Below are 24,127 nucleotides of genomic sequence, written 5' to 3' on the forward strand. Positions count from 1 at the left end.
TGAAATATTTTCATCAAACTGGTTAACATAGCCTTCATGTCATTTTCTTAGTTATTGTGTTAAGACATTTATATTCTACATTTAGAAAAATTCACATGTACGCTTATAAGATGAGAGACAGATTTTTAAAATACATCATGGGGAGGTGGTAGGAGGCCCTGTAGAGAAATGCCAGCAGTGCAGGGTGTGGGGCCACATCTTAGACAGGGCTCTGGAAGGCCTGTGGAAAGGTGGATTGAGGGGAACCCAGAGAAGAGGCATGAACAGGAAGGTATCTGGGGAAAGAGCACTCTGGGCAGCAGGAGTACAAGGCAAATGCCTATGGTCAGGAGCATGTCTGGTGGTCTGAGAACCAGCAGGAAGCCCACTGAGGCTAGAGCCAAGTGAGGGAAAGGCCAGTGATGGGCTAAGGGGATGGAGAGGAACAGGCAGGGTCATGCTGGTCTCTGAGTCCTTGCAAGGACTTTGTCATTTCTTCTGAAATGGGAAGGGTTTGAGCAGAGGCCAGCATGGGCCAATCTACCCTCTGCTATTGATAGAGAGTAAGGGGACAAAGGCAAAAATGGAAAATTCAAAGGAGAGGTTGTTTTGCAAATACAAGTGGGAAATGGTGCTGCTGAGGACCAGGGTGGTATTGCTGGAGGCAGTAAGTGGTTAGTTGGTTTTACGTGTTTCAAGGAAGGGCAGTCACCAGCTTGAAATGGTCTACCTATAAGGTTTGTCTCTACTGCTGGATTCTTCTCTGGGTTATGAGATTTCTTGGAGGCAACAGCAACAATGATGACAATGTTGATGTTAGTGAAGATGGTGGTGGTATTGAGGGTGATGGTAGTAACGGGTAAGATGATGATGGTGAGGGTGATGATGGACGTTGATGGGGAAGACAGTGGTGATGTTAATAGTAATGGTAGTGACAAAAGTGTAGCGATGCTGGTTATGAAGGTGCTGATGATAATGATGATGGTGGTGATGATGGTGATGATCATGAAGGTGGTGACAGAGGTTCATGATAATGATGGTTATGAAGGTGATGATGATAATCATCATGATGGTGGTGATGATGGAGATGAATACTAATTAGAACACCACAATAGGCATATATAGCCCATTTAAACTTTTAACGTGCTTTCCTAGGAGTCCTGTGTGAGTCTCATGGCTGACTGTCTACCACTGCAGCTGTTCCTAGACAGTGTAGGACCATAGGGTTCAGGAAGGGATTGAGTCTACTGTGAACTCTAGGAGTGGAGTTTGCTTTGACCCAGTCTGGATGAGCTCATTCATTGATTGCTGTGACTGGATCAGAGAACCCAAGTGTAGGCCTGTTAGCTCAGGGCAGTAATTGAGGCACTGCCCAATAGCCATGCAGCCTAGCTTGGCAAGGGTACTCTGAGACCCAAAGAGGTTTCTGGAAGGCTTCTGGGAAAGAAGTTTTGCTCTTTGGGGAGTGCTGCTCTTCTGGAAGCCGACCTGTACTTCTGGACAGTGAGGCAGATGTGAAGCTTGGAGGCAGTGTAAGTTGAGGCTGCAATTGTGGAGGACACAAGTGGACATCAGTGGATCCTTGAAGGTGTTGAGTCCTGAGTTCAACCCACCCTGAGGTTTCCTATGGTAGACTTGACTTTGGAGGCCCCCAAAGAGCCCCACATCCTGGTATGGCTGCTCCCTGGTGTGGCCCTTCATGTACTGACTATAGGCCTGGCTGCAAAGCTATGTTTGGCTGGTGGGATATTAGCAAGTGTGCTGCCAGCAGAGGTTTGAGAAGCACCTGCCCACTGGGCTAGTACTTCTTGGACCCCAGCCACCATGATGTGAGGAAGCCTGAGGAATCTCACAGGCACACTTGCTCATAGGCAGTGGAGACGAGGTTCTTGGCCAATAGCTCTCTGAGCTCCATTTGGTGGCCATTACCAACTGCCAGTCATGAACACAAGCCATCCTAGCCACTAGTGGACACCACAGGAGGGAGGAAGTTGCCTGCTAACCCATGTATGCATGAGGAAGAATATATTGTTTTGTTAAGTGCTCTGTTTTGGCTGGTTTGCTGTATACAGTAGATAACCTAACAAGTTGTTTAACTAAGAAGTCCTTATTGAATGGATTGGGGATTTTCTCTGGCAGAAAACTGGGCAGATGAGACCCTCCCCAATTCACAAACAGGAGCAGAAGGTAGGCTGTGCTGCCTCCCCATCTCAGCTTCATGTGGTTAGGGCTGCCAGCCTCCAGGGAAGAAGCTTTCTGCTTACAAAACATTCTCCCGTGTGGAGACTCCCAGATGGGGGTTTCCTGGGTTCTCATGTATGAATCTGTTTTTGGACACATGATGTCTCCATAATAACACAGGAGCTTGGCAGTCATTGTCAGAGGTTTCTAAAGACTCATTTAAGGGCTCTGCAAAGGGATCACGTATTTCAAGATCTTTTTAGAGAAATATGCGGCCTGTATAGATTTCGCATGCTGGCTTCTGTTAGTCAGCATGGATTAGGGCTTTCTCCATGCCATGTGCCCTAGGAAAAACTTTGCATATGTGATCTGATTTTATTTTTAGAGACAGGTTCTTGCTCTGTCACCCAGGCTGGAGAGCAGTGGTGCAGTCACAGCATACTGTAGCCTCAAACACCTGGCCTCAAGTGATCCTCCTGTCTCAGCCTCCTGAGTAGCCAGGGCTCTGTAGGACTCCTGTACCCAGTAAGGTCTTCTACATTTTGTATAAATGGGATCCTACTTTGTTGCCTAGGCTGGTCTTGAACTCCTGGCTTCAAGTCATCCTTCCGCATCAGTATCCCAAAGCACTAGGATTCTAGGTATGAGCCACTGTGCCCAGCCCATGATCTGATTCTTTTTGTTTGTTTTTTGAGTATTTTTTTATTTTAAAAAATGTACAATTTTTAGGTTACATTGTTCTCACTTCCAGGGTAAAGTTCCATTTATAGAAGAGCCCCTCACCTAGGGGGCATGTTATACATCCTCACAATGTGCACAGTAGGTGAGATCCTGCCTCGTGCCCTCCCTCCCTTTGCCAAACGTTTTCCTCTCTCCCCCCTCCTGCTTCCGTCTATCCCCAAACTGGCCTATATTAGTGTTTAATTGTTCTTATGAACATGTAATTGTTTATATATTCATTTCATATTAGTATGAAGTATATTGGATATTTATTTTTCCATTCTTGCGATTATATACTAAGAAGAATGTATTTCAACTCTATCCAGGTAAATTTAAAAGATGTAAAGTCTCCACCTTTTTAATGGCTGGATAATATTCTGTAGCATACATATACCATAGTTTGTTGATTCATTCATGGGCTGATGGGCACTTAGGTTGCTTCCACAACTTGGCAATTATGAATTGAGCCATAATAAACATTCTAGTACAAATGTCTTTGTGGTAAAATGATTTTTGTTTCTCTGGGTAGATACTTAGTAATGGGATTATAGGGTCAAATGGAAGGTCTCCTTTTAGATCTTTGAGGATTCACTAAACTGCTCTCCAAAAAAGTTGTATTAGTTTGCAATCCCACCAACAGTGTAGAAGTGTTCCCTTCTCTCCACATCCATGCCAGCATCTGATGTTTTGGGACTTTGTGATGAGAGCTAATCTTTCTGGGGTTAGGTGATATTTTAGAGTGGTTTTGATTTGCATTTCTTTGATGATTAAAGACAATGGGCATTTTTTCATTTGTTTGTTGGCCATTCATCTGTCATTCTCAGAGAAGTTTCTATTCAAAATCTCTTGCCCACTTACAGAGAGGGTTGTTTGCACTTTTCTTTTCTTTTCTTTTTTATATTTTAGATACAGAGTCTCACTTTGTCACCCTAGGTAGAGGGCCGTGGTGTCACAACTCACAGCAACCTTTAGCTCTTGGGCTTAGGCGATTCTCTTGCCTCAACCTCCCAAGTAGCTGGGACTACAGGTGTCCGCCATAACGCCCAGGTATTTTTTGTTGCAGTTTGGCCGGGGTTGGGTTCAAACCCACCACCCTCAGTGTATGGGGCTGGTGCCCTACTCACTGAGCCACAGACACCACCCTGTTTGTATTTTTCTTGTTGTTTGATTTGAGTTCTCTGTAGATTCTAGTTATCAAACCTTTGTCAGATTCATAATGTGCAAAAATCTTCTTTTCCAAAGGCTGTCTGTATCTTTAGCTGTGCAAAAGCTTTTTAGCTTGATCAAATCCCAGTTATTTATTTTTGGTGTTGCTGAAATTGCTGTGGGGGGTGGTGTCTTCCTCATAAAGTTTTTTGTCAGACCGTTATCTTCAAGTGTTTTCTCCACACTCCTTTCTAGAATTTTTATTGTTTTGTGTCTTAAATTTAAATATTTATCCAACAAGAATCAATTTTTGTCAGTGGTGAGAGGTGCGGGTCCAGTTTCAGTCTTTTACATGTAGATAAACAGTTCTCCCAGCACCATTTGGCAAATAAGGATTCTTTTCCCCATTGCCTGTTTTTGTTAGGCTTATCAAAGATTAAATGATGATATGTGGCTGGAGTTCATCTCTATATTCTCTATCCCAGGGGTCCTCAAACTTTTTAAACAGGGGGCCAGTTCACTGTCCCTCAGACCTTTGGAGGGCCGGACTGAGGGCCCTGGGATGAGTTGGCTGCTAAGCAGGACAGGCAGCTGCAGCAAAAACACCTGGCGGGCCAGATAAATGTCCTCGGCGGACTGCATGTGGCCCACGGGCCGTAGTTTGAGGACACCTGCTTTGTCCTATTCCATAGACCTACATCTCTGTTTTTGTGCCAGTACCATGCTGTTTTGATCTCTGTAGTCTTGTAATATAACCTGAAGTCTGGCAACGTGAAGCCTCCAGATTTGTTTTTATTTCTAAGAACTGTATTTGCTATTTGGTCATGATCTGATTGTTATAGTGACCTGTGGGTTGAGTCCTATTCTGTGTCAGGTTTTTGTTTGTTTTTTTTTTTTTTTTGGAGATAGAACCTCAAGCTGTCCCCCTGGGTAGAGTGCTGTGACATCACAGCTCACAGCAACCTTCAACTCCTGGGCTTACGCAAATCTCCTGCCTCTGCATCCCAAGTAGCTGGGATCACAGCTCCTGCCACAACGCCTGGCTATTTTTTTTTTTTTTTTTTTTGGTTGCAGCCATCATTGTTGTTTGGTAGGCCTGGGCTGGATTCGAACCTACCATCTTAGATGTATGTGGCTGGTGCCTTAACCCCTTGAGCCACAGGCACTGAGCCTCTGTGTCAGTTTTATAGGTGGAAATGCAGAGGTTCAGGGGTGAATGAAGTCAACTGTTCATGGTTACAGCTAGTTCAGTCCAAGCCAGGGACCAGGCCTACCTGTGGGCTCTTCCCCACTGTGGGTTTGCAACCCTCCTGCCACCAGCGGACTTGAGGGCCACAAGTTCCTAAGGTAGGTCTGGGTAGTGGTGAGGAGATGGCAAGAGGGCAGCTCCTGTCCTTGAATGGCTCCCAAGTTCAGACCTGGGAGAGTCTGAACACCAAAGCTAGAGGATCCCAGAGAAGTTTCCATAAGGCAGTAGGGCTTGAACTGGACAGGTTGGCCCATGTGCCTCTGAGCTTCCTTGTCCAGAGAGGAGATAGTGCCAGAGACTGTTTTGCTGTATGGAAGAGGCTGAGAGAGACTTCTTGGCAGCCATGGAGACAGGGTGCTCTGGGATGAGCCTCATAGGCCAGTACATGGCACAGGGAGATGGCTTCGTCTCTGATGGACATTGGGCTGGGTCCTTTCTGCAGCTTGCCCCCTTGGGACCTTGGCAGATGACAGGACCTTTCTGAGCTTCTAGTATGCTCCATCTGCCCTGGAAGTCAGAGTGATCAGAAGGTGGGAAGGTGATTATCCCTAGCTGTCTCAGTGGTAATAGAGGACCTCTGTGGATGGGAAGCTGTGCAGGAATGGCAGCAGGCAAGGGGTTCTGCTGGATGGAGCAGCTTGTGGTGGCCCTGGGAGGAGGGGATATCTAGATCCCAGAGCTGGGAAGTTGGAGGTGCCAAATAGCAGTTTTCCAGCAGTGGACCAGGGTGTGCAAAGGGCCAGAAAGAGCCTGGTGTGGTCAGAACTGACCAGAGCGGGCAAGTGGGGAGTGAGAGGCACAGGCTGGGCCAGGCAGCAGCTGGCTTTGAGAGCTGTGGTCTTCCAGTTGTGCATGTAGACAAAGGGTGCCATCCTTCCCAGGGGCTGTGCAGACCTCCGGGGTGCCGTCTTTCCCCAGGGCCTGTGCAGACCTCCAGGGTGCCATCTTTCCCAGGGGCCGTGCAGACCTCCAGGGTGCCATCTTTCCCCAGGGCCTGTGCAGACCTCCAGGGTGCTGTTCTTCCCCAAGGGCTGTGCAGACCTCCAGGGTGCTGTCCTTCCCCAGGGGCCGTGCAGACCTCCAGGGTGCCGTCCTTCCCTAGGGGCTGTGCAAACCTCTGGGGTTCCCTTTTTCCCTAGGGGCCACACAGACAGACTCTCAGCTTCCATCTGCACTCTCAGAACTGCAGTTGAGGCCGGCCTTTTTTCCTCTTCAGAGAGAAGACACAGTCTCACCCACCCGGGTGGGACATCCCCAAGGTCACCAAACAACGGGGCAACCAGATGCTTCTTTTAAATGAGGCACCATGTATAAATCAATATAATAATAAAACTTACTCAATGATGTATTTCTAAAACAACTTTACTTTTTATTATTTATCAAAAATGTTAATGTCTTAACATTTAGTCAGCTGTATGCAAATACTAAAAAAACTCAAGAAGAAAAATTTTTGATAGTTAGGGTCTTGTGTTCACCAGAAAAAATTCCCAGGATTCAATATCCTTTTACAAAGGGGCATGGTAGGAAGATTAATAAATAATTTTAAGCATGCATGATTTCCTATATATTAATAAATTCTGCAGGGAAATGGAGTAGAAATAACTGTTCAAGGAGAAAAGGAACAATGTGAAAACCCCAACTCTTAAGAGTTTTTTCCCCACGTAATATCTTGTTTTAAATAGCTGGTGAGTGTCCAGTGGGTTTATGTTTCATTGGCTATGTTTAAAAGAGTGATACAGCAGATAAAAGCTAAACTTTTATAAGAGGCCAGAAAGTACTCTTTGCAACTTTGTAAACTTATAATGAAACTGCTAACTTAACAGCATGTGTAGAAGTTTATAGTTTTAAGAAAATGCTTAGGCAGCACATGGGCCCGATGCTTGGTCCATGGTTACAGGTCTTACATCCAACAGGGTTTGAAGATCAACACAGTGAGAGTATTGGGAGTCTGGGGGTCCTGGATCATGCAGGTGGAAGGCAGATGGGAGGTTAGGAGGCTACAAGACCCAGGAGGGGCCAGGCGAGTCACCCTGTCCAGAAGTGGTGTGGGGTAGGCTGGAGACAGGACAGGGAACAGACAAGTGATGGTCCCTGGCCAGGCCAGTGGGCTTTGCTGAGGAACTAGGCCTGGGATGTGGCACATACTTCTTAGGTCATTCACTCTTTGGGGAACCTGGTCTGGGCCCCAGGGGCACAGTCACCTCTGCTAGGCCACCCGCTCCCTGCAGGTGTGCCTGTGGCATCCTCACTGTGTGCAGCCCCACACCCTCTGTCTCTCTGCTCTTGTGCAGTGGTGAGCTCAGCTAATGGACTTTTTGGATTTGAACCTTCTTCCTGTTATGATTGGGCGGGTGGCCAATTTAAGCATTTAAATCTTGGTTTTAATTCAGTTTGTTTAACATGGCTTATTCTTAATTACCTGTGCCGTAACGACCCCATAGAATGAAGCTAAGCACCTCTCTGAGCAATTTCCTCATAATGCAGTTTTATGTGGCTCATTATGGTTTCAAGGGGTCTGGACAGAGAAGAAGGAGGCCATTTCCAAGTGATGCTTTCATGGAAAACAAGGTTTAATTGTATGGAAATAATGATGATTCCGCAAGCAGCTCCATTAGGGAAAGTGCTTTGCTCTTCTTTCAGTAAGTTCATAGCTGTCATTAGCCAGTGTCCAAAAAGAAAGAAGAAACACTTTCTTGTGTCTTCCTGGCCCACCAGTGAGCCGCTTGGCACTTGAAGTTGCAGAAGCAGAAAAGTTCATGAATCTGGATTTCCCCAAGTTTGGAGTTTATGCATCATCCATCCAGAAGCACTGAGATTGTCCTCTTAGAAATAGTAGCATGAGGCTGAGCGCCAGGGGACGTTTCCCCTCCTTGGGAGTCAGCTTCTCAGGATTGGGGACTGTCAACTTGGACTTTGCCATCACCTTCTGCCCTTTCCTGGGCTTTGCCTGTGGATAGATTACTCTCCAGAGTCTCAGTCTCATCTGTCTTTTGGGGACCATAATGGTGACATCACTGATTCAGTTGTAGGGTTTGAATAAGACGATGTTTGTGAAAGTACGCAGAGCCCTGTTGGTTCACCAAGGATTCACATTGGTGTTATTAACCTCTAAACACCATTGAAGGGGTTTCCAACCTCTTGAGTCACTGAAGTGAATTCTGTCATGTTTCTCATTAGGCATCAGTTCACTTTTGCGTTTGGTCAGCAGTGTGCCGTCCCTGTATGGCTGGACGCTGGTGGGAAGGCAACGTGTTCTCTGCCCTGTTCCTTAGCTGAATGGGAAGTCCCAGCATTGCATTTGTTAAGGTGAATTGGACAATTCTGATAAAAATATATTAGATTGCTCTTTCCTCCAGGAAATCTACATGAACAAGATCTTAAAAGCATACCTGCTTAGAGGACCTGATCTCTCCCGTGGCCTAACTCCCTGGCCTTTGTCCGCAGGCTCTTTGCCCCCTTCTGTAGGGAGAGGGGAGAGAGCATGCGAGCTGGGGCACAGCAGGCCTGGGCCCTCAACGCATGGTTCCACTGCCTCCCAGTGACCTTGTGCTGACACTGCCCTCTCGGCCTCATGAGGGGTGTGGAGGGAGGATGTGGGTGGAGAAGGTGTCCTGCCAGGTTTCTCATCCACATTTCTAAATTGGGGACCTGCAGTGAATCACAGGGCCTTTCACCGTCATTTGTCCAAACTGCACCTTATTTATAGAGGCTGGAATGAAAGTTCACTGCAGAGAAGAGGCTTGTCCTTGTTCACCTCTGTGGGGCACAGCCCTTCAGGACTGTTGGGTGTGACTCTCAGCAGGCTCAGGACTCAGCCCTGCCGCACGGTGCACCTGTCCATTCCAGCCGTTGGGGGCTGGCTTAGGAAAGCTGGGGGATGTGCCTGGCCCAGGGGGTCAGCCCTGGGAAAGATGAACTTGGGCCCTTTCCCGGGTCACTGAACCACCCCCAGACTCTTTATGGATTGAAAATCAACCCCTTCTGTGGGCCTGGGGTAGAGCTCTGGTGGAGGTTGCCCTAAGTCAGGGCTGGCCCTTCATCAGTGCTAGGAGCCTCCTTAGCAAAAGCGAGTGGTGGATAGGCCTCAGGGAGGGGTGCTGGGCCCTTGAGTCATGTTCCTAGCAGGCTTCTACTGTGCCCTGATACAAGAGCATGCAGACAAAGAGGACTCCCCATGGAGACCCTGTCAGCGTGGTTTGTGCATTCCTGAAGGACTCAGCCCCATTTCCAATGTGTGCTCCTCGACTTTCAGCACTTCACAGTGTGGGGAGGCCATAGGAATCAGGAAGTGTGTGATTTTAGCAGAAGTTTGAGACTGCCATGGACATTTCAAGGGGACCTTGGATGGAAGGGTTGTTCTGCTATCTGATGGCTCATTCTTGGCTCAGGTTAACATCCCTGCATAGAGGTCCACTGTGCTGCCCAGGAAGCACAGCCCCAGGAAAGAGTACAGCGCCTGTGAAGCAGGGCCTCTGTGTCATCTGTCGCAGGGCACACCGTGTTGCAGATTTGGTGGTGTAAAAAAGTCACCACTTAGCTCTTCTCGTGGTTCTGTGGGTGGGAGTTCAGGCAAGGATGGCTTGTCTCTGTCCGCAGTATTGGGGACTTCAACTGGAAAAACAAGTGCAACTTGGGTGCTTTGTCGGGATTGGAATAGTCTGGGGTGCCTGGGGCCTGGGCTGGGGAGACCTGGAGTCCTGCAGAGAGCATCTGCACCAGGCTTTTTCTGGTGGCTTCCTCAACAGCATGGTGGCCTCAGTGGCCTCAGCCCTGGGCTTTAAGAGCTCATGTTCCAGCAAAATGGGGTGGGGAAAGCTGCTTGTATGACTGAGCCACCAAGGACTCATAGTGTCATCTCCACTCCTTACTCCCTGCAGGAGGCAGGGGCCAGGTCTCATTCCTTTCTGGATTCTCCATGCCTAGTGCTGGGTAAGCACTCAGTAAAGTGCATCCTGGGAGAGGGAAGGTGGGGATACATGTTGCAGTGTTTTGAGCCCAAAATTATAAACATAAATTGTTGTGCTATGTACTTTGAAGATGGCATAAAAGAACGACTAAATATAGTATCAGGAAGTTTAAAATAAAAGATTGTTTTCATCTTTTTCCTTTGAAAGAGAAGAGTCTGATTATTTTCAAGCTAATTATAACAACATTCGTACTAAGAGCCAAAGTACTTAGTATTTTACTGAGCACCAGCTGTGTGCCAGCAGCTGTCATGGAGGGTGTGCACGTTATTTCATGTAACTCACTCGATGTCCCAGCAAACTGTAGGGTTCTCATTATCTACCTTTACAGAAGGGAAACTGAGGATCAGAATTTCAAAGTAACTGCTCAAGATAGAAGCATAGGACTAGGGTCTGAAACTGGGCCCCCATGACTCAGGAGCCACAGCCCCACTATCCCCTCCCTGTGTCCTATTGAGGGCAACCAAGTCTGTGCTGCCAGACAAACCAGCGGCTTTTAGGAATCAGGGTGTGTGGCCTGGAGTCCTGTGATATGAGGCAGAATCTGTTTGTTTCTTAAACAGCTTTATTGAGGTGTTAATGCATATGCCATAGAATTCATCCATTGTAAGTATACAGTGCAATGACTTTAGTGAGCTTACAGAATTATGCCACCATCACCCTGTTCCACTTTGAGGACATTTCTATCACACCAAAGTATTCCTTTGTACCTGTTTGCAACAAATCTTCAATTCCACCATGCTTTACCATTAATCCATTTGCCCTTTCTGGACATTTGGAATAAATGGAATCATACAATCATACGTAGTCTTTTGTGTCTGCCTTTGCTCATTTACCATATTTTTGAGGTTCATCTGTATTTTAGCATATTTATTTACTTCGTTCCTTTTTATTGACAAATAACATTCTGTTGTATGGATTTATAAATCTTCTGTGGGTCGATTCACTGCCTTAAGAACATTTGAGTTTTCAGTTTGCAGCTATTCTGAATAATATTGCTGTGAGCATTCTTGTACGTGTCTTTGTGTGAACATAGACTTTGATTTCTTTTGGGTAGATTCCTAGGAGTGGAATTGCTGGGTCATTTGTTCACTTTTTTGTTTAACTTTTTAAGAAACTACCTATTCACCAAAGTGGCTTGCTCTGTTTTATACCCCCACCAACAGAGTGTGTGGGTCTCCTCTTTGCAGCCTGGCAAGTGTTTGATGACGTCTGTCTTTGAGTGTAGTCATCTTGGTAGGTGGGAAAGGGTCTTATTACGGTTTTGGGCATGTTTCTCTAATGCCTAATGAGGTTAAGCACCTTTTCACATGTTTCTTAGCCATTTCTGTATTTCTTTGGTAAAATGTCTGTTCAAAACATTTACTCATTTTAAAATTGGGTTCTTGGTCTTATTATTGAGTTGTAAGTATTCTTTATATATTCTGATACAAGTCCATTTTCAAATATATAGTTTGCAAATATTTTCTCCCAGTCTGTGGCTTGGTCTTTTCCTTTTTTTTTTTTTTGTTGAGACAGGGTCTCACTTTGTCGTCCTTGGTAGAGTGCTGTGGTGTTACAGCTCACAGCAACCTCAAACTCTTGGCCTTAAGAGATTCTCTTGCCTCAGCCTCTCAAGTAGCTGGGACTGCAGGTACCTGTCACAATGCTCAGCTATTTATTTGTTTGTTTGTTTGCAGTTTTTGGCCAGGGCTGGGTTTGAACCTGCCACTTCTGGCATATGGGGCCAGCGCCCTACCCCTTTGAGCCACAGATGCTGCCTGGTCTTTTCATTTTTTAATGGTACATTTTGAAGTGCAAATGTTTTTTCATTTTAATGAAGTTCAGTTTATCAGTTTTTCATTTTTTCAATCATACTTGTGTTGTTCTATCTAAGAATTCTTTGCCTAATCCACATTAATGAAGATTTTTCTCCTATTTTGTCTTCTATAAGTTTTATAGTCTAGCTCTTACATTTAGGCCTACCATCCATTTTGAGTTACTTTTAGTGTACAGTGTGAAGCGTCTAAAGTCATTTTTCTTATGTAAGCATCCAGTTGTCCCAGCACCATTTGTTGAAAACATTGTTCTTTCCCCATTGAATATTCTTGGCACCCTGGTCAGAAATCATTTGACCACAAAGTTAAGGATTTATTTCTGGACTCTCAACTCTATTCCTTTGCTCTATATGTCTCTCATTATACCAAAACCACACTCCCTTACTGAGGCAGGGAAGTCTTCCTACTTTATTCCCCTTTTTCAAAACTGTCTTGGCTGTTTTCAGTTGCGTCTACATTTCCATATGAATTTTAGAATTAGCTTGTTAATTTCTATTTTTAAGAGGCTGCATTGAATTTATAGATCAATTTGATGTAGAATTGCCATTGCTGTTTTGAAGAAGACAACATTCTTAGCGGGGGTGGGCTGGCTTTGGCTTAGAGGAGGGATCTCTGGAGGGGAGAGGGCCCAAGCCAGGTTCAGGAGACCCTCTCAGTGAGGCATGGGCTTTGTGCGCAGGGGAGCCTGGGCCCTTGCTGTGCTTGCTTCACCTGTCCCCTGGCCCTCCAGGGGACAATCTGTCAGGCACAACCAAGGCGTGTTGCCTCTAGCCCAGGGAGCTGAACGAGGTCCCCAGACTGGTCTTTAATTATGTGAGGTGTGTTCACCAGCTTCAGCAAGATGCCTCTGGGACTAGTTTGGGGGGAAAGCAATTCTACAGCTAAACATTAGCCACACTGTTTATCTGAGCATGGGGCTGAAATTTAAATTAAAATGTGCGAAGCCGAGGAGCTCATAGGGGTTTCCAAAGATATTTTAGGCTTTTACTCGCAGGTTCATTCCAAGGTGTTCATTAAGTGCCTGCTGTGTGCACGCTGGCCTGGGCTGCAGCATGCAGACAGTGCCAGAGTTGGCGAGCGCAGTGGGCACAGTGTCTCTGCCCTGGGCCTTCTCTTCCAGGGGAGGCAGGGTAAGAACAAGGGAAGCATGACAGGAGCAGAACAGACCCTTCTTTGTTATGGACTTAAGAGACTGCTGAAAACAAGCCATGGGTGTCCACACTGAACTCTGCCCATGTGGGTTCACTTCATCAAATGTAAGGTTTGTGCCTTCCCATTATTTTGTTCCGTTTTCTTTTAATGGTGCACTGAAGAGTTAAAAATATCAGGAAGAGCGAATATTTTCTTTCTCCCTCAGTTTCGAAAAGTGTAAAAAAGCATTTTTTGAAAATATTTTTATGAAGCAAACTATGAAGGCATTGTCTGAGTTAAGAGCCAGAACCTCGTACATGCTCGGTTGGAGTTTGAAATCATAGCCCAGGGACCCCTGATTGGACCCTCCCTCTGCCTTTCCCAAGGGCTAATAACATTTTGGGGAATTTTTCCCTGCTTTGCTTTATAGTTTTACCACTTACATATACATCCCTGAATAACGAATATATTCTTGAGTTTGCTTTATTTTATAACTATTTTGAATCATCCTGTTTGTATTTTTTATGACTTACTTTTGTTCACCATTTTGTCTTGATTTATTTACATCGAAGAATATAGCTGTAGTTGATTCAGTTTTTTTTTATGGTGAGAACTTTTTTTTTAATTGTTTGTAATTCATTGAGCATACAAAAGAATTAGGCTACACTGATTGCATTTCTTAGATAAGTCCCTCTTAGAATTGTGTCCTGCCCCCGACAGGGGCGCCATACGTTGTGACCCCCCATTCTTCTCCTTCCTACCCTCTCCCCACTCCCTCATCCCCCTATCCCCCACCTTGTATTAGATCATCTACTGCCCTCATATTAGAATTGATTACATTGGCCTCTTGCTTCTCCATTCTTGTGATGCTTTACTAAGAAGAATGTGTTCCACCTCATTCATTTTTTTTTTTTTTATTGTGGTCAAATTGACATAACATGAAACTAGCCATTTTAAAGTATACAGCTCAGTGGCATGAAGTACATTTTGTGCAACTGTCACTACTGTCTAGTTCCCAAACATTGTCGACATCCCAAAGGGAAATCTCTTTCCTATTAGCAATCACTCCCCACCTCAGCCCCTGCAGCCACAAAGCTGCTGCTTTTTGTCTGTGGATTTATCTATTTCTGCTGCTTCATATAAATGGAATCATACCATGAGTGGCCTTTGCCTCTCGCTTCTTTCTGTTTCTATAGTGATTTTAAGGCTCATCCATGCTGTGGCCCGTGTCAGGGTTTCGTTCCTTGTCATAGCTGAATAATGCTCCCTTGCATGGATAGACCACATTTTGTTTATCATTTTATCTGCTGATGGACATTGGCTCATTTCCACATTTGACTGTGCTGAATAAAGCCGCTACGAACATGTGTGTACAGGTATCAGTTTGGGGACCTGTTTTGTGTGTACTAGGAGTGGAATTGCTGGGTCATATGGCAATTCTACGTTGGATTTGAGAACTCATCTCATTAGTTTTTATTGTGTATAGTATTAGATGGTTTGAATATGCCATGAGTTAATGATGGCATGTGGGAAGTTCCTGGTTTTCATAGTGTGAACAGTGTGTGGTGGAGGTACACACCCAGTGAGGACTTGTCATGTTGTAAGCTGTGTGCATATATATTATATATCAGTGTATTAATAGGCAGTGCCCCAGTATCTTTCGGGTGGCTTAGATAAGTTTTGCTCCCCAGACGTGGTGTGAGCACCTGCTTTTCCACAATGTCATTTCACCTTGCAGCTGTCATTTTGGTGCAGTATGGTTCTGTCTCATCATGTTTTTAACTTGCATTTCCTCAAGAACGAGTAAGATTGAGCATCTCTTCATATATATTGCCTGTGCAAGTCTTTTGCTCATTTTAGTATTAGGTTGTCTTTTTCTAATTCATTTAGGAGTTCTTTATATATTCTAGATTTTAAATTTCTGCCTGTTACACTTTGCACATACAATGTCCCAAACTTTATATTATCATTATGGTGCCTTTTGATTAACAGAATTTATTTTAATTTTTAAGGTAACTGAGTTCCTTACCTTTTATCCTTAGGGGTATTGTGTTTTTGTGTTATAGTTAAGGATGAAGAAATCCTGTCCTGTCCTGAGGTCATGAAGATGGTCTTTGATATATTAAGAAGGCTTTATATTTTTTGTCTTTCTATTTAGGTTTCTGCTGTACTTGGAACTGATTTTTTTTTTTTTTTTTTGTGGAGGGGAGAGAGGCAGTTTTACACAAATAATTACTTGTCCCAGAAGCATCTATTAAAAGTTTACCTTTTTCCCATTAGTCCAAAATGCCACCTCTGTCATATGTGGAGTGGTATTTTTTCTGTGTCTCTGTTGTGTCCTATTGAATTGCCTGTCCCTCCCTGGTCTGATACCACACTGTGCTAATTACTGCTGCTATGATGTGAGTCTTAATACCTGATAGGATAAGCCTCCACCTTGTATTTTTCTCCAGGAGTAATTTTATACTTCCTCTTTTTAAAAAAAAAATTCTTTGTTTCTCTTTCTCTCTTCCTTTTAAATTGCAAGGTACATCTATATAGAAGAACGCATAAAGTTATATAAATGTGTGCTCACACAGACACATGCAGCTTAAAGAACAAATATAAAACAAACTCCTGTGTGACCATAATCCATGTCAATAAGTGGAGCTCCTCTCCCTGAGCTCAGCTCACCGCTGTCCTGACTTGTATGATCATTAGTTTCTTTTCTTTACAGCTTTACCACCTATGTGCATGTCCCTAAATAGTACAGTTTGGTTTTGTTTGGTGTTGCTCTGTTTTGAACTTTCATAAATGGAATAATCCTGTGTTTATCCTTTCTGCATCTTGGGTCTTTTGTCTGACCTTATGTTGGATGTAACTGATCCATTCATTTTCACTGCTGAATAAGCCCTTTGTACTTTCCTTATAAAGCTTAGAATCAGCTTGTTCAGTTCCCCAAAATAACCTTTTAGAATATTGACTGTGATTTGCACTGATTCTATATATTTATTTCTCGAGAAATTGACATCTTTATAATGTTGTATCTTTATGTCCTTATTCTATAAGCTTTTCTCTGTTTTTATTTTTTACTTTTAAAACTTTGTTGTTAAAAACTAAGGCACAAACCCATCCATTAGCCCAGACCTACATGGGGTCAGAGTCATCAGTATCACTGTCTTCCACCTCCACATCTCGTCCCACTAGAAGGTCCTCAAGGGCAGCAACAGGCATGGAGCTATTGTCTCCTATGATAACAGCACCTTCTTCTGGAGACCTCCTGAAGGACATGCCCAAGGTTCTTCTTGAGGAGGTGCAACTCTTTTCAGAATTATATCTGTGGTTTGTAGGCTTGGTTTCTTCTTTTTTTTATCATAGATTTGCTGATAAGCAGATAATGTGCCATGAGCATTCCTCTCTGCTAATGAAAGCCTTTTATTGTTGGGGTCCATGTTGCCAAACGTTTTAAGAAATTAGTTGAGGTCTGCAAAGCCTTTTGCTAATTTGTTCACTGTGAATTTTCTTGGGGATTCAGTAGGCCATAGGAATTTTTCAGCACCATTTTAATCTTAGGGGACTACCATAGTACATGTGGTCTGTTGTTGACTGAAACATTATTAGATGGCATATGACTGTATCTTGATTGAAAACCAAGCAAACTCTAGAAGGTATAAGAAGGCAAATGGTTATGGACCTCAGGATAGGAAAACAGCATATCAGTAGGCAGCTTATGGCCCCCCACCCCACCCAATAGAAGAAGGCGACCAAACATCAGCAGAAGGTGGCCCAGAGGGGCTCATCCCCCCACAGCAGGTTGACACTGTTGGTGTCACTGCCCCCACTGATACCAACTGGCAGAGCTAGCAAAGGAGAGCAATTGGAAGCTAGAAGTGCACAGCCAGAGGTGTGGAGGAAGGCAGGGTGCATCACCACAGGCCCTACAGCAATTAAAAAAATAAGAAAGAGTTGAAAGAACTTCATGCCTATAAATCCACCAACTTAGAAGAAATGGACCACTTCCTTTAAAACCCAAACTATGAAAACTCAACCAAGATGAAATAAATAACTGAATTATTCTGTAGCCATTAAAGAAATTAAATTTGTACTTAAAAATCTCCTGACAGGTGTATGGGCTCTCTTGATTACACTAGAGAATTCTACCAAATGTATAAAGAAAAATTAAAACTAGTTCTTTATAAATTATTCCAAAAAATAGAAGAGAACTTCCTAACTCATTTTATGAGCTCAATATTACCAACACCAATTAGATACCTTTTTTTTTTTTAAAAAGGGAACTATAGACTACTGTCTATCATTAACTTAGACACAAAAATCCTCAACAAAATATTGGAAAATCAAATTCAGCAATATATAAAATGAATTACATACCACAAACACGTAAACAGCCCAGGTATAGAAATAGAAGGCTGGTTTGACATTCAGAAATTAATTAATGCAATTCAATAGCTACAGAAGAAAAAATTATGATTGTATCAGAAGATAGAGAAAAACACTTGACAAAATTTAATACCTATTCATGATAAAAACTTTTAGAAAAATTCTAATTCCTCAACTTGTTGTAGAAAAATCTCCATAACAAAAAACCTATAAGCTTTCCCACTAATATAAGGAACAGGGCAAAGATGTTCCCTCACCACAGCTTTTCAGCATTGTGCTGGAAATCCTAGCTAACATGATAGGACAAGGAAAGGAGGTAAGTGACATACAGATTGGGAGAGAAGAAATAAAACTTTCTTCAGAGACACAATTATCATATAGAAAATCCCAAGGAATCTGTCCCCTCCAAAAAATCCTAAAACTAAGTAAGTGAATTCAGTAGGAATACAGGATATAAGATTAATACACAGAAATTGATCACATCTCCATATACTACATGTTTCATATATGAACATGTATAAGTAGAAATTAAAAAATCAATGCCATTGTAATCACTGTGAAGTGCTTAGGTATGAATGTAACAAAATATGTGTGTGGTATGTTGCTTTAAATTTCAAAAAGTTGATAAAATAATTAAAGAAGATCTAAATAACTGGAGAGACACACTGTGTTGATAGATTAGAAGACTCAACTTCAGTAAAGATGTCAGCCTTCTCCAATGGATCTGTAGGTTTAATGCCATTGCTAGAAGAATTCCAACAAGGTTTTTGGGAGCTTTTTATTTTATTTAGTTTGAGACAGGATCTTGCTCTGTCACCCTGGGTAGAGTGCTGTGGCATCAGCATAGCTCACTGCAACCTCAAACTCATGGGTCAAAGCGATCCTTCTGCCTGACTCTCCTGAGTAGCTGGAACTACAGGTGTGTGCCACCACTCCTGGCTAATTTTTCTAATATTTATAGAAATGAGGTCTTGCTCTTGCTCAAGCTGGTCTTAAACTCCTGACCTCAAGTTATACTCATGCCTTATGGGATTGCAGGTACGAGCCACCATACCCAGCCCTGACGGGGTTTTTAAAAAATAGACATAGACAAGTTTATTCTAAAGTTTACATAGAAATAGACAGAACTTAGAATAACTAAAGCCATCATAAAGTTGGAGGTATATTAGGTCAGTATTAAGACTTACTGTATAGTTAGAGTAATCAAGACATGGATACATAAAACAATGGAACAGAATAGAGAAGGTGGAAATAGAGTCACATAAATATGCCCAAGTGATTTTTGACAAAAGTGTAAAAGCAATTCAATGGAAGAATGATAGTCTTTTCAACAGGTGGTGCTGGGGCAATTGGATTTCCATAGACCTAAAAATGAACCTTAACCTAAGTCTCACACCTTATTCAAAAATTAACTCAAAACAAATTAACTCTTAGATGTAAGACTATAAAGCTTCTAGGAAAAAGCAGGAGAAAGTCTTTGGGACCTAGAACCCAGCGAAACATTTGTAAACCTGATACTAAAAGCACAATTCACAAGAGGAAAAAAATGATAAATTGGGATTCATAAAAATTAAAAAGATTTGTGCTGTGAAAGACCCTGTGAAGATGAAAAGACAAATTAAAGATTGAGAAAAAATATTTGTAAGTCACACATCCCATAAAGAATGGGTATGTAAAATGCAATCAGTGTAACCTGGTTTCTTGTACCCTCAATGATCCCCAACAATAAAAAAAAAAAAAAGTTCTTCTAGTATACTTGAAAAAAAAAAAAAGAATTAGTTTGTAGAACATATAAACTCTCAAAACTCAATGGTACAAAACCAAGTAATCTAATCAGAAAATGGGCAAAAGACATAAAGAGGCATTTCGCTGAAGAGGGTCTGCAGATTCAAAACAAATACAAGAAAAGATGTTCGACATCATTAGTCTCTGGGGAAGTGCAGAATAAACCCACAATGGGATACCACTACACATGGCTACCACAGAATGGCTAAAATTGAAAATAGTGAAATACCAAATTCTGGTGAAGACATGGAGAAGCTGGATTCTCATCCCTCATTGGGGGGAATGTAAAATATCACAGCCACCCTGGAAAACAGGCACTGTTGGCAGTTTCTTAAAAAGCTAAACATGCAACTCCTGTGTGACCCAGCAGTTGCACTCTCTGGCATTTATCACCAGAGAAAGGGCAACCTATGTTCACACCAAAATCTGTACATTAAATTTTACAGTAGCTTTAATTATGATAGCCCCAAGCTGGAAACAACTCAGATGTCTTTCAATAAGTGAATGGTTAAACAAACACTGGTTCATCCATTCCTGGAATACTACTCAGCCATAAAAAGGAACAGACTATCAAATATGTGCAACTTGAACAAATTCTCCTTTCCAATCTGGAAAGGTTATATACTGTTGTTATCCCATTTAAATAATATTCTTGAAATGACAGCATTATAGAAATGGGGAACAGGTTAGTGGCTCCCAGGGATTAGAACCTAGTGAGTGGTGGGAGGTTTATGGGACCCACAGCACGGCTTGGGCATTCAGTGTCTCTTCCATTTGCTGTCCAGACCCCCCCCCTCCAAACCTACCCTGTGCTACAGGTTAGCAAGATGTTACCATTGAGCAAACTGTGCAAGGGTCCACAGCTCTCTCTGTTAGTTCTTAAAATGGCATGAGAATCTGCGGTGATCTCAGAATGAAGAGCTTAATTAAAAATAATTTTCTATGGATTTGGGGATATATTTTCCCAGCAAGTTTAATCACCAAATGCAGATGTCCATCTTTGTAGCTCTTGTTAAACGTTATAATGCAGAAATGGATTTGGAGAGCAGCAGCCTCTGAACCTCCCTGTTTTCTCGTTGATAATGGGTTTCAATGTTGTAACTTGTTTTTGCCAATTTAGACATGTGGGTGGAGGCCAGAGTGGTCTCGTCACTGAGCTTCTTTACATGCACTTCCTATTGGGTGGTTTGTTATAGGAGGTGCTGATCGACAGATGCCTCTATTCATTGGATAAATTGTTGATACATAGTGCACAGGGAACTTTTATTCCTTTTAGTGCTTTTCCCCACCCCCATTTTGTTACATTTCTGAGACAAATCTATTATTGGTACATGCCAGGCACTCTGCTGGGACCCTCACTTACTAGCCATCTAATTCCACAACCACCATACAAGACTAAAGTTAATCATCTCGTGTTACAGATAAGGAAACTGAGGCTGGCAGCTGTGAGGGGACCTATGTGGGGCACATGGCTGCAAGAGCCTAAGCTGGGACTGTTGCACCAACTGGGAAGAGCTGTCCTAGGGGATACCATGGCCTGTATCACCCACCAAAGAGCACAGGGTAGAACTTCTTGTGCATGGTGACCCTGGCTTGGTAGCCTGGAGCCCTTTGCATCAGGGTGGGCAAAGCACAGGACTAGACAGGTGGTGAGGGGATCTGGGTGGTAGGTGCCACCTTTGGCCAGCAGGACTTGGGGCCTTGGGAAGAGATCGGAGTGAGTAATTAGGACTGTGGGGTTTTGTTGAGTTCAGGCACCTGGCCTGGGGGGTGCTGGGCATGTGCCCTCCTGCCTCAGGGCCTGGACTAGGTGGGGTGTCCTCCATAAGGGTGAGGATCCACATTTCCCCACACTGTGGATCTATCAGTGGTGCACCATCGGGCTAGAAAGTGCCTAGCCTTCTCCAAAATCATTGTTCCTTCTGGGCCTGGCCAATGAGTGGGCAGGTTACGGGGTCCTGGAACCTGGTGAATTCAAGGCAGAATGAGGATGTACTATTTGCTGAGCTCCTACCAAGTCCTCAGAGGGGACTGAAAGATGGAGTCCTGTGTATAGTCACTGGAAAAAATGGGCTGGCCCCATAGCCACTGGCACAGGGTGCAGTGAACTCATCAGCCCAAACTCAGTGTCCAGCTCCAACTCTGGGTCTAAGTCAAGGCCATGAGGCAGCATGGTTGCTGTGGTGCCTATCAACTCCACTGCTAGAAGTTATCTGCTATGCCCACAGTGCAGGGTGAGGGGTTCTGCTGCCCTCTCCTGGGCGCAGGCACAGGTGGTTCTGGTGAGGACAGAATCAGGAAGGGTGATGTGGTCAGGGGCCCAGAGTCGGGAAGGGTGACATGGTCAGCAGCCCAGGCGTGAGCTGGAGCAGAGTTCACTGAGGAGTGGACAGGGCCAGAGGGGTGGTGGCTGAGCAGCTCCTAACTGTCCCATGGTGGCAGGGCCAGGGAGGTAAGGACCATGATTCATGGAGGAAGCTAGACAAATGGAGTGATGTCCTGGGGTCTTGGCCACAAGGGTTCAAGCTTCTGGGTCATGGGTGCTAGATCGACCTGCAGAATGGTGCCTGCCTCACCCTGCTGTCTCACCCGGCTCAGGTCACATCACCGTTGTCATTATCATCTCAGCCATCAGTGCCCACTCATCATTGTCTGAGAGATGCTGTCCTGTGTGCTCCTTGTTCATTTATCCAACAACTGTCATTAGTGCTGGTTGTGTATTAGTGGGATCCAGGTGGCAGGGTTGCAGCAAGAGCTTCCATTCCAGTGGGAGGAAGCATAATATTTGCTCTCTTCCAATCCTTGCAACACCTTAGGAGGCAAGTTCTATTATGGCCTCTGCTTTACAGGTGAGGACAGACCAGGGAGGCTGAGCAACTTGCCAGAAACCACACAGCTTGATCTGGGGTTGGTCCAAAGACTGTCTTGGTGCCATAGTTCACTCACATTGCCTTTGAGTTTCCCTGACTCCTCTGAAACTGGACCTGCTCTGGCCCCTCCTATCCCAGTAGACTGATGGCCTTTGCAGCCTGACCCCTGCGCTGTTGTTGCCCACTTGTCCTGGGGTTATCACAGCTCCCAGGGTCTTAGACACTGGGGAGCTGCTGTACACAGTAGGAAGTAGGCATGTGACTCCTGCTTCCTACATCAGGACAACAAAATAGAGAAGCACAGAGACAGACATACAGACAGACAGGCAGACCGTCCTGTGTCTGTCCTGCCCCGACCCCCAGCAGCCCTGGCCACTGGAGCCTCCAGTGATGATGAAAGTGCTGGGATCTGCACTCCTGTCCGTACAGTGGCCACTAGCTGGGAGGCACTGGCCACCTGGGGTCACTGTGCTCCAGCAGTTGAGGGAGCAGAGCCTTGGTTAGAAGAAGCAGCCCTGCCCTCACTGTGGGGTCTTAGTAACTAGTGGGCAGTGTCCCCATGGTGGCTGATGGAGTCATGTCAGCATGGTGCTGATGCTTTTGCTGTCAGTAGCTCTGTTTCACAGATGGGAAGACTGAGGCTCAGTGATTAAGTGATTTGCGGGTGACCCAGCTGGAAAGTGCCAGAGCCTGAATATGGACCCATGCTCCTGGTTGCAGAACCTGTTCACCTCCCTGCCTTTCTGTACCTGCTCACACCAGCCCTGTAGTTCCCTGTGGAGGGAGAAGACTTCTTCTCTGAGGTGGCTCACAGGTACCCTTCCAGGCCCCATGCTTGGGCTTCAGCATCCCAGGGAGTAGCCTGGGGTAGCCAGGGCTCTTGGGTCCCTGATAAGGATCTGCCGAGAGTGGACCATGGCTCTGCACTAGGACACTCCTGGGGCCCCACAGTGTACCCTGTGTGTTACTGTCCACACATTAGTTAGATCCTTCTTGAGACTCTGGCTTGGGCTTGCTCTGGCCTAACTCAGAGGGGCTAAAGGCCTAGCCCTGCAGAAGATCAGCCTGGGACCACAGTGTCCTGTGTGGCATGTTGAGGAAGCTGCTGGGCTCTGGAATCTTCCATGCTGGGCCTGAGGCCAGCTCTATCACGGTCTGGCTACAGGACCTGGGCCCAAATATACGATTTTTTTGAACATCTAGCTCCAAATTTAAACCTTCTTGGAACCTGTTGGCAAGTGAGAAAGTATTAATATATGTCATGGTTCTTAGAATGGTGCTTTTCCCAGAGCGGACAGCACCACACATTTGGGGTACTTGTTGTGGCCTCCAGTGATGGCTGCCCTGACTGCTGGCTTACTCATCCACTTGTTCCTCTGATGTGGACAGTCTCCTGTGCCAAGCCTGTCCTGGTGTTGAGATTCAGAAGTGGCCGAGGCTACTCCCAGTTTAGAGGGAACCAGAGTAGGTGGCGGTCATGGGACAGCCTTCTGCATCCTGGAGGTTTCCTGGGGGAGGTGACGCCTACACAGGGTTTGGAAGGATGAGCGGTTTCCTCCCTATAGGAATATGTAGAGCAGTTTTCCTGACTGTCTTGGGAGGATGAGCCCACTGGGGACAGAGCTGCCTGCCCCACAAGCAGTCCGTCTGCTTTTCCTTGCAACACTTACTCTGTGGGCACCTCAGCCCTGCACTGGGGAGCTCAGGGCTTTAGGACCGCAGTAGCCTGTCTGCTGTGAGGTTCTGGGTGGCTCATTCGCCACCAGGAGAGTGGTCACAGAGCCCAGAGTACCCTGTAGCTGCCCACGGGACACCTGCCCACAGGAGGTGGGAAGGCTGCGGCAATCCTTGGACTGGACAGAGCCCACTTAAGAAAACTGGCCTCTGCTCGGCTCCTATAGCTCAACC

The 24,127-nt window shown here is 44.8% G+C and overlaps 1 protein-coding gene across 1 annotated transcript in view; it reads left to right on the plus strand.

Moving 5' to 3' along the window:
- PRKAR1B (protein kinase cAMP-dependent type I regulatory subunit beta) overlaps positions 1-24,127 on the plus strand; it is a 151,564-nt gene that overhangs the window by 58,443 nt on the left and 68,994 nt on the right. The gene's annotated exons all lie outside the window — the stretch shown is intronic.

This window comes from Otolemur garnettii, unplaced genomic scaffold (assembly GCF_000181295.1).
Source record: "Otolemur garnettii isolate 467f Iridium unplaced genomic scaffold, OtoGar3 scaffold00092, whole genome shotgun sequence".
Lineage (NCBI taxonomy): Eukaryota > Metazoa > Chordata > Mammalia > Primates > Galagidae > Otolemur > Otolemur garnettii.